Consider the following 15867-nt stretch of genomic DNA (forward strand, 5'->3'; position numbering starts at 1 on the left):
TATGTATCCCTGACTCTGGGGGGACCCCCCCTTCACAATCATCATTAACCCTCCCACTGAGAGAGAGAGGAAGAGGGCAGCTTTCTGAAATTAGCCAAACAGATACCCTTCTCAAAATTGTTTAGGTGGTGCATGTCAGGAAACAACATCACATGAAGGAAAGATGGTTTTCTTCTCTTAAACATCTGCTCATACACGTTGACCAGTTGAACAGACCCACACAGTTCATTTCCATAAACTGGGTGGCACATTTTCTGTCTATTTTGTGTGTGATAGAGGAAAACTTATCAGTTCTTTCAGTGTTTTCTTTGATTTGCTGATTCTGAGTCATTTGTTTTGCACTGTGTATAGATTTCCATTCTCTGCAAGAACAAAAGGCCTGATAAAAATCTGAGCAGAGGTACACTGGGTACTGCACAAATTTTCTGTCGTCCAATAAACAGGAAGGGTTTCATTTCTCATATTGAATGGTGAGTGATATGAAAAAGCCTTGAAGCAATAAAACATTTCTTGTATTGTCCGTGAATTATATCCATGTAAAGTTTGTGTATTGTAAGCTTATTCCATTAGTTTAGTTGTTTTTTGCTTGAAATATTTGTTTTCATTTGTATTTGTATTTAGAAACTCTGGTGCCATTAATCTGCCACGATTTAAACTGTTTATGGCACCCTATTCTTTCTCAACGCCCAGATGGACATTCCCATAATCCAGTCACTAAGAGAATTAAATACAAATGTAGCTAAAGGCCAAGAGACTGGGGCAGTTGAGGACGGATGAACGTATTATGTGCTGCAATGTTGTCAGAAATGTTTTAATCAAGATGCCTGCCATATGGTTTTGTTACAAAAATATCTTCTCATTACTAGTTCAGTGTTCATAATGCATCATTCTGTGTCTTTCAAGACTAAATATGAGGATTCAAAATACTTTGTGTTAAAAATATTTTGATCAAACAATTAAAACCACTGTTGATGATCTTTTCATTTCCAAGAGTCTGAAAGATGCTATAGTCTAAATTCCACTGATGCTTATTCAGGAATGAAATACATTTTAAACAAACGAAGTGGCTTCTCAAGGCAACCTGAATTTTGCTCTCTTAAATTCTCATTTGTGGGGCCGTGGCTCCATGTGGAATTGTTTCCTGTGGTCATCCGCCCCAGGCAAGCATGTCTGTAACACCCTCTTCAGACCTAACAACATGAGCGCCTTCCATTTTAGCACGGTCCACTTGAAGCCTTCGCTCTTTGTGAAGTAATCCTCTCGTCTGGTACTGTCCAATGCAAAGTCTGAAGGTGCTTATCCTCAAGCGAACTAATTTTAGCCAGGAGATAATTTGTTGAAGAACACTGTCCAGGTTTTATGTTTGGCTGGTATCTACTCAAACATGCCTCAGTCAATTTAGTCATTTTAATGAAAATATTAATGTAAGAATTAATATAAACAAATATAAAACAAAGATAAATTTACAAAATGTAACTGTAATTTCCAGTAGAGTATGAATGGCATGTTGTAATGCTGGAGAAAGATACATAAGAGCATGCATGACTTAAGTGTGGTTGTAAAGTCCCCAAAAATTGCACCAAATTACTTTTAATCCTCTTTGTGTGTGACATTTTAAGTACCTTATGCTGTTTATTCTCATTTTAAATTCAGAGCTGCAAATTTTTCCACGTTGCTTTGTTATAAGACATGTTCATGATGCACCTGGCATATCTGACCTCACAGGAAGTACTTGGATGTTTACAGGAAGCGCTTTGAAGGTAGGAATGTCATGCACGCTGCCAGTCAGCTACCGCTTTCACATGCCGATGCCATTCATCATCCAAAACCCTTCCTGATTTAGCGATTTATTAATAGTGAAGAGTGAATATCCTCCCAGTTAAATTGAATTCAGTCTGGGTCATAGAAAACAAAGCTGACGCCCACTCAAGTTTAGTGATATCTAGCAATACAGAAAAATCAACAGGTGTTTTTTCATCCGAAGCTATAAATGGCAACTTATGACATGAAATGTTTACCTTATGATTTGCCTGCATTCTTGATTAATGCTCTTCCTGTTTGTTATCCGCCTCTTAATTGTATCTGTGTTTAGTCCAGGCATCAAACACAGTACCTGAATAAATGCGGGCGGATGTTTGTTAATGCTGTTGAGGGATCTGCTGGTTTCAAATAGTCGGGCTACTGAAGCACACCATCATATAGTGAGTATTGTTTTCCAGGCCTGTAAACATTGAAAAGCCAAGAACTACTTAATGTTCTGTAATGTTTAGCTACTTTTGGCAGTGAAGCTTAATTAGTGAAATATTGAAATATACACACATTCCCCATATCAAACATCAGATCAATGGATTAAACTTTCATCCCATAATCTTGTCTAACCAGCCATGGCTATTCAATATAAACCAACCATGCAGTTCTCGTACTGTAGATAAGGGGTTGATTTTTTTTCCAGTAATTTCTTTACTAATGTGCAATTAGTTTTTTTTCTGGTGCCGTGAGTTGCTTTTATGGAAATTTATTGCAGAGGATTTGTGGCTAGCCAATTATCTCCAGTGAACACTGGCTCCACTGTTGCGTGACTCAGCAGCAGCTGTCTCCATAATTCTATGTGAATATATTTTAAAATGCAATTTGGTTTTCACCTTTACATGTAAAGAGTTGCATTGTATATAACTATTTTATTTGTATTTTTTTATTTAGTACTAGTACGTTATTTTGACCTTTGCATGATCAATATGTTGACATTGATTCATATTTTATTTTATTCATAGAACAGGTCAGATCTACATATTTTTTATTTTATTTTATTGGTCTTGTACAAGACAGTTCATATTGCAGTTAAAGGCATGTTTCAGGAAAACCCTATGGTCCTTGTGCATAATCAATGAGCTGTCTTGTTTTTAAACCGAGATGTCTTGATGCAGTCTGAAGCCCACATACTCTTTGTCATAGGTTTACTCCAGAAACCTTAAAAAAACAAACTCACAATAGCATTGACTGTACAGCCAGCATCTAATCAGAGATGTGCATCTCTGGGATAGTTTCACAGGTGCCAGATAATGCAAGCGCTGATTTTGAAGTCACCCGGCTGTCTGTGTCTCAAAGGCTCTAATGAATACATCTCTGGGATTCTTTATAGCCGTGTGCTTAGTGGACTTTTGTGTGCACTGGAGATACATGCCAACTTTTCTCATGGTTCTTTGGACTTCTAATGGTGCTGTTGTTTTTCTATATGCACTGCTTTCCAGATCCTTCCTTCCTTTAGCAGTGTTTTTTCCTCTCTGCTTTCTCTCCTGTCTCTGTCATGTTAAAAAAAACTGATCTAAAAGAAGAGATATGCGGTTCATCCAGATCCAGAGTTCATTTATTGTAGCAGTAAGATGAAAAGAAGTCAAAACAAATTGAGAGGTCATAGAGAAAGCCATAGCAGAGCGTGTTCCCTTTTCCTCCCCGATGATATTCTGCTTATCGGACTTGCGATCAATTCACACCGTTGCACGCAGTTTAGAAACGGCCGGCTTGGTTTGAATGGATGCTGGTTGTAAGTTCTCAGAGTTAGAAAGTAGAGTGTCAGGCTGGCTGTGGATCAGAGTCTGTGGAACTGATGCAAGTTGAGAGATAAGAGACTGCTTTCAGGATGAGCGGTAGCGGCACACGGGCTTTAAGTGTTCCTGAACAGGACTTTGAAGTCGGACAATGCCCACTCGTCCATCATCTCTTATGATCTTCATCTTCATGAAGGATCTGCAAATGACCACGCTATCCTTTCTCGAAAATTTCTCCTGTTTACAGTTTCTGCTGCCAGGCTAATCTTAGATTCCATTAATGTGCGATAACCGATATTCCAGGTGTTGCACACTTCATGTTTAGTCTGGAACGTGTCCGAAAATGTGAGGTTGCAATCAGTGGACATGAAAAACAACAACTGTTGCACAGAAATTGTGAACCGACAAAGGAAAGTGCTAATTATGCAAAACAAGGTGTTATAGCACGTTAAAGATTTTCGTATTCTAGTCTTTTTTCTGTCCTCATTAGTGGCCTGCGTTTTTAATTTCATCATTAGCATCAGTTAAACGTCTGCCGTTCTCTCCTCTGTGTATTGCTGCAGCAGTCTGCCAGCACCAGGGACTTTTGCAGGAAAATTGCAGTCATTTTCATGAAGAGGTCATTATTTGCTCTGATGCAATCAGGCCAAGGTGAACAAAAGACAAGGAGAGGAGTCAATAAAGAAACGGATGTATCAAGTGCAGTTACAGGGTCATCTGCTGTAAAAGAAGCAGCGCGTTTTTACCCTACATTTGCCATGGCTGCGCTGATGGATTGCTGTTTCACTCACTATCCTCAAAGTCATTGTCAGAAGCTCAGTCTGTTATTTTCTGGAGGTGACACACAGTTTCAGAATTGAAGGGAAGAATGTGAGGTGTGGAAAGGCAGTGGATTCCCGCTTTTGGCTTTGAGTGAATAGGAAATAAAAAGCCTCCATAAAAGCTATGGTGGAGTGGCAGTGTTTTGAACCCGGTCTTTGTTTCTTATCTCTGTGAAATTCGTCTTTGATGGACTGACACCTTCCCTGTTATGAATTCTCTTTGCTCTGTCTGTGAAGAATAACAAAACAATTCACACTCCACCGTGTAGCGTTGCCTTAGTGCGCAGAGCCGTAAATACAATTTATTTTGTGTCATGCATAAAGTCCAAAGCAATAGTTCTCGAGGTGCAGCTGCGTATTGTTATCAGCTAAAATGGGCAAAAAAGGCTAATGACCCGTACTACTTAATGACCAGCTCAGAGGCTGCCGAATCCATATCATAAATCGTTCCTGTGGGTCGTGCCTCGGTTTCCACCTGTAAGGGGGGAGTGCAAGTTCGGGTCATTTTTCAGTGTGATCAGGGACTCATTAGTGGTGGTGTTGTTTTGCTCTCATAGCAATGGAGAACATATGAAATCTTTTTCCTATTGTACAGAGTTCTTATTAGTGAGGTCATTCAAGGAACCTTAAGTGGTGATTTTTATGTGACAAAACTTTAAAATGAAGAAGAATTTTCATATTATCATATCCCTGGTGTCCCATTCCTGTGTTTAGCTAACATTTAACATCTCATGTGGAATTTCGAAGTTGTATTTGTGAACTTTTTGTAAGATTTAGGGACAAAGATAAAGGTTAAAATAAAAGAAGGAAAGGGGGGTTAGAAAGAAACGGTGAAAGGAACAGGATCTAGCAGTGGATGTGTTGTCCTTTGTGCGTTTGGCATGTTGGCAGCACTTGATAAATGGACTGTTCTGGAGGAATCCATTCACCCTTCACAGTGCCACTGACCCTTCTGTGTTACGTAGCAACTAGACCTTCAGTGGGGGAATCAGTATCGTCCACATAGCACACATTTAGAGGAATATATTTAAAACACTTCTTATGTTTATTGACATGCATGCGTGTGTGTGTGTGTATATGGGATGTTGTTTGTTTGCTATTTCCACCAAACATTTATGTATTCTTCTTTGTCATTCTCAGGTTGCATTCTTGCTGAATCCCAAAGATTCATCTCTCTCTTTTTTTAGTATTTTGACTGATACCTGTGATTTAAAGGGTCAGACTGAAATGGTTTGCTTCACATTGTGCAGATTTTTCAATTTCACACTAGTCAGCACACAATGTAAGCTGCTGACCAGCATTTCAAAATAGTACAGAGAAATCTTTCATCTGTCTCATGTGGTAATTTAGCTGCTCAGACACTTTTTCTTATCTGTTATCTGTGATTTTCTATCTTCAGTACTTTTTCACAGCTGTTTTACCACAGACTCTCGAAGGATCTGCAGCCAAAATGAAAGAATTTTATGATTACACTCATTTAAAAAAATAGCATGAAATGGCTTTTCACATGCATTTAACCTTCATAATGTGATGGATTGGATTGAGATTGCAGGCATATGTACAAGTGTGTGTGTGTTTGTGTAAAGTATATAGATACATAATTGGTACATATTTGTTGTTCATATTTATTGTATATTTTGATTTTTAATTTATTTTTAATTTTTATTAAAATTTATTGTAATTATGGCAAATAGCCCACATTTATAGCAGAAAATAGCTGATTTCAGATGTGGAGAATATGACATTTTAATAAAAGCTCTTAGAAGATGTTGGACATTTCCTACAGCATAACATTCACTAATGAAGTGTGTATAACCGGGACATTCATGTAGAATTTCAATTGAGAAATTCAATTTTGGTTTTAAAGCTGACCTTTAGATTTGAGTCTAGCATTGTTTAGATCTTTCTAGTTCATGAAGTGTGGGAACCTGAATTCATAGTTTGGGTCCGAGATGCGTATTTTGTGACCCAAACTATGAATTCAGATCCCCACACTCACTTTGTACTGTGATTGTTAGTACTGATGTAATGGAACGCCCAAGATCCCTCAGATTAATCACATACACATGGACACTCATTTGCAAGGGTGTGACTCTAAATCTTAAAATTTCTTATATAATGTGTGTGTGTGTGAATATTTTCAGTTGGTGCTCATAGTGTCCACTAATCGCTCTGCGTCGGATTACAGACATAAGGGCCATGCCTCATTCTGCCTGGGCCAAGATGGCATGTGCTTCTCTGATTCAGAATATTGCAGAAGAGGCACTCTGCCATCAGCCCACTTGATTGTAATGCACAGTTTGTCCACTCATAGCCTGCAAATGAACTTCAGTGTTTGGTTCAGTCCGGATCAATCAATTTTTCCTAACTGTCCCAGTCTGCCATAGAAGGTTTGTGCAGAGGGACAGAAATTTTAGTGAGGGATGTGCACTGAATTAATCATTATGTCAGTCAGTTCTGGGTGATTGATTGTGTCCTTAGGCTTTCCTAAGGCGCTATGTGCCTGGACACCAACCCTACTGACAGCTAGACCTGACCCAGAAGAGAGCGAAGCATGACATTACAGAGCACACTGTGCCCTATCCAGTACAGGACAGTGGTAAATGCTGAGTGGCTCAAAAATGGGAGCACATTCCCAACTCTGATCATCACATTAAGAGCTGCCAAAAAAGTCTGAGCCAACGGGAGGTACTAACAGCATATCATCATCTGTGAGTGCCAAATATGTCATGTAAAGCTTCTCAGATCTCAGCGATTAGAGAGTGGCTGAAACAGCTTTTTAATGTGGGAGGTAAAAGACACTCACAGCATAAGAGTGGAGCTATCTATCTGAGAAATGTTGCTGTGGCGTTAGGTTCAGGAGATCTTCTCACTTCTAAAACAGCAGCTTGAGCTTAAGTAAAAGTACTCTTTTAGCAATGCAAGTTGCCTAAAATCAAGCATTGAACCATGAAAACCCCATTAAAATTTTTAGTAAAGTGCTGTGTACATTTTTTCTTCCAGTATTACAATGCAAGGCCACTGGGTTTCTGAGTCTGATTTGGAAGAACTTGACTGGTCCTCACAGCCCAGACCTGAACCTCAGCTGTACACCTTTCGGATGAATAGGACCACCGACTGTGAGCCAGGCTTCATCACCCAACATTACTTGTTGGCCTCACTTATGCTCTTGGGTCTGAATGTGAGTAAATCCTTGGAGCCATTTACAACATCTAGGGGAAAACCTTCCCAGAAGAGTGAGAGCTATTATAGAAGCAAGGGCTCCTGGATGAGTGTTTCAGGTACCCTTCATTGCACTGTCAAAAGTGACTTTTATTCAGCTGTACATAAGAATGTCTTTTTGTTTTAGATGTCAAGAATGGACTTGGAAACTTTCATTTGACATTGATTAGAGATGGCACAAATATATGAAATATTCTGACAAGAGACTTCTCCCAGTCCCACGAGTTAACAGCTGGTAAATTGAATGATTTGATAGAGAATACACTACTGCGTGATGAGAAATTAGATCCATTTATCAAGCACATAATTTGCACCTCATATAGTATCCTCATATAACAGGGTAAATAACCTGCATATAATTTCACACAGTAAATGAATTTTTATTTTAATGTATATCTTTCTCGAGTCTGAGTCCCCTCTTAAGCAGTTTTTTCCCTTCTCAGAGGTTCGTTTTACTTGCTGTATTTAGAAAAAGGGTGTTATGTTTTGTTTTTTTCTCCATCGTGCAGATGAGCAGAGTGACAAAATATTTCAAAGAAAAGAGGATCATCAACACCATCACAAACAGTCAGGTTCAAATCTGTTCTGTGTTGTAACGCCTCTAATGTCACTCTACACAGTTTGAAAAACAATTGGATGCATTTGTAAAATTGTGTGTCAAGGTTGTTTATGAAATATTTTGACAAAGTAAGATCATGATGCACCTTTATTTGTTTGCTGCATGAAGGGAATTATGTACTGTATGTGTGGGTATGCACACACTGCAGTCTCCCATTTAGTTTTTTAGTTTTTATTTTTTTGCAAATAATATAAAAACAGTATTTATTTCCAGTGCAGTCAAAGAAATTAGTCCATTTCTGTTCATAATGACGTGATGCAATATATGAATGTTAGCTTAGTTACAGGGATAGTCCACCCAATAATGAATATTCTCTCATTTACTCACACTGATATTATTCCAAATAGGGCTTTTTTTCTGCAGGACCCAAAATAAGATATTTTGAAGAATGTTGAAAGCCAAACAACATTGGAGCCAATTAACTTCCATTAAATGGACAACAATCTCTAAAATCTTTTTTTCTTTCCACTGAAGTCATATAGGGAGGGACAACATCAGGGTGATTACATGATGGCAGAGCTTTCATTTTTTGTGAGCTATCCCTTTCATTTTGATCAGCAATCATTTGTGATTCGGTGGCGGTTTCTTTAAGCAATAAATATTTAGAACCCAACAAGCAGGCAAAAAGAACTATATCCAGAATAGCTTTTTTGAGAGCAGTGTTCTTGAGATAGTAAATTAGATCCCATATGCAAGTGCTTAGGGGTAGAAAAGAAGAGAAAAATTGCATTGGCCATCTGTGTGCTATTTAGATTGATCCCAGCAGCCATGGCTGTTTAATTCAAAAACTGTCAAGGAGTGTCATTAGGTGCGGCCATTTTCGGGCTTCAGATTTCATTAGCCACAGGAAGGCCCACATTACCCTCAGGATTAATGTCAAGCCTCCCGATCCAGCTCTGGAGTGCTTAGAGGAATATCTCTGACCTTTTTGTGTAAATACACTCTGATTCATTAAAGATTATGTAGACCACGGGAAAACTCTTAAACAGCTGAAGAGTGATATGCATTTGGCCTGTAAAGTCATCCTTGCTGCTCTGGGAAAAGAAAATGTATTTCTGAAGCATATTTTCATTTAAAGAGCCAAAAATATCTACTTTCTTTCTGGATATTTTCAAAAATGTCAGTGAGTCCAATGTTGTTCTTCAGAATAATTTATATTGTGATCCACAGAGGAAAGTAAGTCATACAGGTTTAGGATGACATGAGGGTAAATTAATTTTGGGTGAACTACCCACTTAAAAAAAGTGGGTAGTTTTTTTTACCCACTTTTTTTTTTGTTCCAATCCAAAGTGTCTTTGCTATTTTTTATATTCAAAATTGCATCATGAGCTAAAAGCACAACAGCCGAGGTGATAGTGTCTCTGGCCTTCCTTTTTTCTCCTAAAGCCTCTTTCTTGCACTTATCAAGAGGAAGAAGCGAGGGGCTACGTCAAGGCCAAAGCCAACAGCGAGCATGATAACTCAGTGAGGATGAGAGGAGTCATTACTTTTCCTGTTTTAATTAGTAACATCAGCTCCTCAACAGGCAATCATGTCATCTGCTTCCTTCCAGGCGTTGATTATAGAGTGAGGACTGCGTCACACAGACCACACGGGTAAGATATGGTGTGTTTTTAAGGCTAAATGCTGTTTTTTGTTCCCAGTTTCGAGTGAAAGATATTGCACAGAACCCGGAATATGATAAATTCAGAAGTGCAATATTCTGGCAGCTGCAATAATGGAATACAATTTTCACACGGGCCCAATTGAGACATAATCAAGCCCTCACTCTCTAACCCAGGCTCAACATGTTGATGTTTCTAGAAGCTGGCTGAATTACAACCCTGCTTCCACTCATGGGGTTTTGATTTTACCTGATTCAGGAGGTTGTTAAATGTGCACGATCATGGAGTCATTTATCACACGCTCACTGTGCGCCGGTCCCAGTCCCAGTATGCAGTTCCAGGTGCACCCTTGCTGCGCACAAATCAGGGAATGGTCACAACTACATGTGATTCAGAGCCGTCTAGATGTCATATAGAATATGTATCATGCTTCTATTTTAAGGTCAAGCATATTCAAGGTCTGAAATTATCTGTTTTGCTCCACTGAAATGTGTGCATTAACCTTACCCAGGATCTGAAAACCTTCAAGAGTACAACCAATATATATACGTCCAGAATGCTTTTAAAGGGAAAAGACCTTTTGAACTGTGAATTTTCATCTTTTTTCAGTCATTTAAAACTGAAGACTACTTGACAGGTTTTAAACAGAACAAAGGCAAAGCTGAAGAGAAGAGCTCTACTGAATGTTCACGTTGTTCTTTCAACTGAAATGTGGGTATGTAAAGTGTTGTAAGAGACTTATAGTTGTGTAAGAGATCTAACGTGTGTAACGTGGCACATACAGAATCGAAAAGAATTTAACTGTTCTAGTTCAGATTCTTCTTAACAATTCCTGTTCCGGATATTTTCATCTTTTTAATGACTTTTTATTGCTGTTTTTTAAGGTGGTATAAATGTAATTTAATAAATAGCTTTAAATATACAATATAACAATAACAAATAATTTTCTGATTTATTTTTAGAAAATACTACTGAAAGAACTCAATGCGCATCTTTAGCTACACATTGTCTTATAAACAACCAATTAGTGACTATTGATTTAAGTCAGTGGCTTTAGCTGTAAGTTGTATGTGTTTGATTCACTAATAAGAACCAGTTCATAAGAGTCATTCATTGGGAGTCAGTACAACGCTGGCTGTGCTGGTTGTTTCTGATTCATTAAAAAAAAAAAAAAATTAAAGGCGTGCTTCTGATTACAAAATTTAAATGTAATCTTTCCCAATTTAAAAAAAAAATGTTTAGAATCCAGTCATGCCTGTATCCTAGTTAAAGCATGTAATCTTCATGCAATCTGATCATATCACCAGCATAATACTACTTATCCACCTTCTCTCAATTCAAACACTGACTTTTATTAATCAGAGTGAAGTTCTGTGAGCATCTCTGCACTTGAATGAATTATGCTCCATGAATCCTGTGTATTGGTATTATCAGTTTGTCATAGGTCATGCTTCCTGATGCTGTTTTGAGAAGCTGTCAACAAGTGTTGTTCTACATCCTGTGGTGGAAAAAGTCTGATGATGACTATAGTTAACGCTGAGCAGCTTATTGAGTTTCCCCCAGGAAACCTCCCCCGTGAATCACTAAAAGCGGTGCTGTAGGCAGTCACTGTGGAGACTTCAATTACTGCCGTGTCCCAGTCGGTTGATTGCTAACTGTGGCCAGCAACTTAGAAAAAGGAGGGAGGCAGAGAGAGAGAAAGTAAGAAAAACTGAAAAATCATTTGGAAAAGGTTGGTTTGAATTTTGGACAGGACACTACAGGGGACAAGTTTCTGGTTAGAAGTGGAGAGGCAACCTTTGTTCATACTGTATGTTGGCTACAGGCCAGACGTCTGCACCATAGGATTCACTTCATAATCCTGTGTATGACTGATTTATGGCTCACATTATCGACTGTTGACTAAACGTCCCCAAATGAGTCTTTCTTCTTTGTAGAGACAGGTCTGTGAAAATACAGACAAAAATGTCCTACATATTTTCTAATTTAGGGCAGCACACTTCATCTTCAGTGTAATTGTGTGGTTTTTAAAGATGATTAGGGGAGAGTTCATTGTGGCAGTAGGTTATTAGTCCCTCACAGTAAAACTGTACATGAAGCAGTCTACCCTGAACTGGCTTGTTTGTAGCTTTATAGACTTCTAGAAAATGATAAATGTGTTAACTTAAGTAAGCAAAAGTTGTTTCCATTTAGTGGCTCAAAGCATTTTGTTATGGTGATCCTTTAACATTTTAACATGCAATTTAAAAGTCTGGGGTAAGATTATAATATTACAATTTCAAAAGATTATTTCAAAATATTATTTTTTTTTACTGTATTTTTAATCAAATAAATGCAACAATACTACAAAGTGCTATAAATGCTACAAAGGTTTGAATTTTATTGTATATATTGCATGTTTCGCAACATTATTTTTCTTTTGTCTTCCACAGAAGAAAGTAAGTCATTTGGAATGACATGAGGGTAAGTAAATGATGACAATATTTTCATTTTTAGGTGAACTGTTCCTTTAAGAACACTGATGCTGTGTGAGGGACAGCTGTTAGTCATCACTACTTACTTGCAAGATGACTTGCAAGGGTTTCGGCTTTTATTAGCTTTAAATAAAGCCTAAAGCATATACCTGCACTCCAATTCAATTATTTTTCCATAATCTGGTTAAATTAGTGTAATTGATGGTATGTCTTTTAAATATGTCCAATATGCCCTGTAATTAACTTTTCATGAAAATATGGTTTGAAAATACCACTTATTTTAATGAAATCTCAACTAAAACAGCACACCTAGCTATTTATAGTGAATGTTTCATAGTTTGTGCTGCTTAGGATACAGTCTGAAAAAATAAACGTGGTGTTGCTTTTTCAGTGTCTTCTTGCTCTACAATGATTTGTTTTTAGTGCAATTCTCACTGTATTAGTTATGGAAACATAGTAGGCAGCCACACATGGCTGGTTCTGTGAACCCACAGCACTCCTCTGTCTGGATTGGAGGATTTTTGGTAAGGTGTTGTAGTGTTAAGGCATGTTAGCTTAGTGAGGGCCAGCAGTTACTTACCTGCACTAAAATGTGAGATTTTTCCAACAAAAGGTAATCAGGATTTTCACCCTCTTCAAAGCACTCGTCAATCTGACCCTAACGATTGGCCCGGCATAGCCGTACATCTGGTGCAGATGTAGCAGACTCTCTCTCTCAGGATCAGGAGCGCTGGATGTCTGCCAAGCAATGAATGTGCTTCCTGGTGTCTGTGGCCAGCAGAGAGAGTAAACACACACAGGTACTAGAACTTGAGCCAAAAGCCATCAGCACCCATAACTGCAAGAGGCCAGGCCTCAGTGATGTGGGTGATCACTTCAAACAGAATCTAAAGAACGTGTAAAACACATGGCATTCAATCACAGGCGTTTGTGACCAGGTGCAGAGAGGTGTGCAGTATTACAGCCCAGTGCCAAAACGCTGATTAAACCTATGGAACATGTCAAAGATCACAAGCATAATGTATAAGACAGATTCAAAAATCAAAGTCAACCGAGGTCAAGCTCATGTCACCTTTGAAATGTTTTTGCTTATTGAGTCACATAGCCATGCAGTGAGGTATTTCTTTAATGTCACTCAGGTATACAGCACTGCAGTATATAATGTAATTAAATATTTCATGTTATGTAGAAATGTCAACTTATTGCTTAAAATGTGTCAGATGTTAAGCATTTACATATTCATTCTCATGAGCATATGCTTTTATCCAAAATGACTTCTGTTATCCAAAGTGACAGTTAGCCTATATGTATATAAATTATACATTTTATATAGACTATTTGCCAGTCATTTTAAATAGGTTATTTGACAGTTATACATATATGATATCTGACTGTTATACAACTTAAATTTATGTAAATTTACTTACATTTGAATTTTAAAGAATTTGAAATTGGAAAGAATGTACGCATGCGACTATTAGTATGTGTGAAATATATAAATTAAAATTAAACAAACTGTATATAAAAATCATATTTATTTGTGACAGTTATACACCATTTATATGAATGAAATTTTATCAAACTATGTGTATGTGTATATATATATATATATATATATATATATATATATATATATATATATATATATATATATATTAGGGGTGGCACGGTACATGTATGCGTACCGAACCGTTACGGTACAGACATCTCGGTTCGGTGCATGAGGCCTTATGATGAATACAGGCCATTCACCCCCAATCCAGAAGGTAATCCGCAGTAATGCAACGCTGTCTGATAACCGCCAGCAGAAGAACAGCGAATGTCGTGCCCGTGAGTTGCGCGCTTGAAAGCACCCTCAAACGAAATCAAAAGCACCCTCAGTTAAAGCTGTAATAATGGCATTTTATTGCAGATTTGGCAAACTATCCAGAGTGTTATGCGCTCTGGAGATCGGTTTCTATTTCAACGTGTTTTTGCAGTGTTAAGCATTGTATCCAATCACGGACATATCTGTTGATTTCTTGAACCTAACAGCAAATCAGAGGCGTTTAAGAATCCACTTACCGCTTAAATTGGACGTGATGTAAATAAGCGATCCACTGTGCAGCGTAGAGAACTTCATTAATTATAACGCAAGTTTGTGAGATCGCAATGAACTAAGATGAATGACAGCCTTTTAGTGATTTTAAGGGAGCAGCCTGTGTGTGTGTGTGTGTGAGTGACCCGTGCTGGCAAATGAGTCGGTAATGAGAAATTTTTCAAAAATGATTTCTTTTTATTTTCACATTCTCCATTAAAATACCTTCAAAATTATATATGATTTGTTGGAATCTGTCAAAAAATGACTGAGCAAATGATGAGTTTGAAGGCGATAGAGTCAGAGTTGATTCTGAGAAATATCGAGTTTAAGTTTTCTGAAGATTCCTAAGCAAAATCACCAAGCAACGTTGCATATTTTCCTCCTATTCTTTTCTTTAAAATAATTACTATATTATTATTTATATGGCTATTTTTATTTTATCGTTATTGAAAACAAGAACAAAAATGCAAATAAACAGTAGTTTAATCAAGAGCAACGAGTGATTCCGTCTTTTCTTTTAATGTTTGATTATCACTGAGACAGATCTATATTATGCACTGATCCAATATTACACATCGGAGTTTCATACTTTTAATAAAGTTAGAAAAATACCATTACAAAGGTCAAAACAAAATTCCCTGTAAATCACTTTTAAGGAGTCAAATATCACCTCGTAACGGGAAGGTAAATTTTTGATCAGAATTTTTGATTATTGATTTGAAGGTGCTCCTAAATTTTTGACCGTGCTGCGCTCCTAAAAAGAAAAGTAAGCGTAGAGCCCTGAGTAGACTAGAACACGTGGATATGTTGTCATTCTTAAACTATAATACTGAACTTTGATTTCAGTGATTTGGACTATGAGCTAGACACTTGCTTCTTGCACTCTGTGTTGCACTTTACTTTTGCTTTAAAAAAAAGGATTTCATAGAAATTCGGATTTCATTTGGTTTAATAAAATATTAAGTAAAATTGTTGATTGACGGTGTAGACACTGTGTTACTCACCTATCAGAAAAAACAAAGCAACCTTGGCGTCCGATCACAGGCCTTCCGCTCCTTGAGTTCTCTCCAGTGCTGGAAAGCTGATCCGATATTTACACGGGTCCTACTTCTTGTCTTATCGTTCCGCAGACGTTTTCCTCTTTTGTTTTTTATCCGCCATCTCTTTCTGTCGCTCGGCTCGGTGTTCACTGAACGCTCTCTCCTCCACATCACGAGTAGACACACCCCTTACTGCTGATTGGCTACTAGTTTGTTTTGGTACTCGGCCCCGACTCAGTTTTCTAAAACGTTTTTGAAAAATTGCATGCACTGCCTTTAAAGGCTTGCGCACTCAACTGTTTGCGAAATGGGGCTTTGTGCTCGTGTATCGTACCTCTCTCATTCGTCAAATCCAAATATTCCATAATATTTCCATATTTGCGATGTAACGTATCTGAATGCTAAACTATTATTTATTATGTAAATGATAGGCTTTGTACTTCAGTTGCGTTCCAACGGTGA

The sequence above is a fragment of the Barbus barbus genome (assembly GCF_936440315.1).
Source record: "Barbus barbus genome assembly, chromosome: 17".
Lineage (NCBI taxonomy): Eukaryota > Metazoa > Chordata > Actinopteri > Cypriniformes > Cyprinidae > Barbus > Barbus barbus.